Here is a 2,470-nt window from a genome sequence, read left to right on the forward strand (position 1 = left end):
CACCTCACACCAGTCAGAATGGCTAAAATTAACAAGTCAGGAAATGACAGATGTTGGCGGGGATGCGGAGAAAGGGGAACCCTCCTACACTGTTGGTGGGAAGGCAAGCTGGTGCAGCCACTCTGGAAAACAGTATGGAGGTTCCTCAAAAAGTTGAAAATAGAGCTACCATATGATCCAGCAATTGCACTCCTGGGTATTTACCCCAAAGATACAAAAGTAGGGACCCGAAAGGCTACGTGCACCCCGATGTTTATAGCAGCAATGTCCACAATAGCCAAACTGTGGAAAGAGCCAAGATGTCCATCGACAGATGAATGGATAAAGAAGAGGTGGTATATATATACAATGGAATATTATGCAGCCATCAAAAGGAATGAGATCTTGCCATTTGCAACGACGTGGATGGAACTGGAGGGTATTATGCTGAGCGAAATAAGTCAAACAGAGAAAGACATGTATCATATGACCTCACTGATATGAGGAATTCTTAATCTCAGGAAACAAACTGAGGGTTGCTGGGGTGGGGGTGGGGTGGGAGGGATGGGGTGACTGGGTGATGGACACTGGGGAGGGTATGTGTTCTGGTAAGCGCTGTGAATTGTGCAAGACTGTTGAATCTCAGATCTGTACCTCTGAAACAAATAATGCAATATATGTTAAGAAAGAAAAAAAGAAGAAGAAGAATGTAGCAGGAGGGGAAGAATGAAGGGGGGGAAATCGGAGGGGGAGAAGAACCATGAGAGACGATGGACTCTGAAAAACAAACTGAGGGTTCTAGAGGGGAGGGGGTTGGGAGGATGGGTTAGCCTGGTGATGGGTATTGAGGAGGACACGTTCTGCATGGAGCACTGGGTGTTATGCACAAACAATGAATCATGGAACACTATATCTAAAACTAATGATGTAATGTATGGGGATTAACATAACAATAAAAAAAATAAAAAATAAATAAAAAAGTAAAGTTGGAAAAAAAAATTAACTCAAATCATGGACTTAAATGAAAGAACTAAAACTATAGAACTTCTTAGAATAAAAATGAGAGGACTTTTGTGACCTTGGGTTTAGCAAAGAGTCCTTAAATATGACACTAAAAGCATAATACATAGGAGAAAAAAAAGTGACAAATTGGACTTCATTAAAAGTTTCAATTTTTGCATTTTAAAAGACACTACAGGAATGAAAAGACAAGCCATATATGGAGAAAATACTTGTAAATCATATATCTCATAAAGGACTTATATCCAAAAATATAAGTAAATTTTATAACTCAACCAGAAAAAGACTAATAACCCAATTTTAAAATAGACAAAAGATTTGAATAGACTTTTAGGAGAGGAGTTACACAGACAGCTAATAAGTACATGAAGAGGTACTCAACATCACTGGTTATTAGGGAAATGAGAATTAAAACCACACTGAGATACCTCTATACATCCACTAGAGTGACTAGTATTAAAAAGACAGACAACACACTATATTGTACACCCAAAACTAGTATAACACTGTATGTTAACTATAATGGTATTAAAATAAAGAACTTGGTGAGGATGTGAAGAGACTATACTCATCAGACATTGATGATGGGAATGAAAAATGGTACAGACTCTTTGGAAGACAGTCAGCATGTTTCTTAGAAACTTAAATATAAACATCATTAGACTCAAAAATTCCTTTTCTAGAACAAACCCAAGAGAATAAAAAGATATATCCACAAAGACACATATGTGGATGTTCTTAACAGCATTGTTCGTAATAGCCAATAACTGAAAGCAATCCAAATATTCATCAACTGGTGAGTGAATAAATAACATGATATAGCCATACAATAGAATACTATTCAGCAATAAAAAAGGATAGATTTCCGATTCATATCATGATATGGATAAATATCAAAAATTAATAATAAGTAAAAGAATCCAGATACAAAATAGTGCATAGTATATGATTCCATTTATAGGAAATACCCAGAAAAGGCAAATTTAAAAAGACAGAAAGCAGGTCAGTGGTTGCCTTCGCCTGGGAGAAGGAAAGGGGTTTAACTGCAAGTTAAGGTCGAGAACACTTTTTGGAGTAACGGAAATGTTCTAACAAAGTTGAAATTATGGTGGTGGCACATCTCTACATATATACTAAAAATCATTGAGTTATACACTTATAACAGATGAATTTTATGGTATATAAACTATGGTATGCAAAACTGTTTAAAAACAAACAAACAAAATGATTTTCCTGTCTCTCTTCTCTCCTCCCAGCTCCAATCCTGGAGGGACAAGCAGGGGAAGAGTCAGGCCAGAAAGAGAGAAGTATGCTAACCACATCATTTCTCCAAAGGTAGGCAGTTACACGGCAGTTAGGTGGGAGGAGATGGGTATAGGGGGTCAGAGAAGAAGAGAGTCTTACTCTAAACTATAAATGAAAATTGCCAATTAATATACAGAATTGGATACCCCCCTAACATGTTTGTAGA

Source organism: Phoca vitulina, unplaced genomic scaffold (assembly GCF_004348235.1).
Source record: "Phoca vitulina isolate PV1807 unplaced genomic scaffold, GSC_HSeal_1.0 scaffold11, whole genome shotgun sequence".
NCBI lineage: Eukaryota > Metazoa > Chordata > Mammalia > Carnivora > Phocidae > Phoca > Phoca vitulina.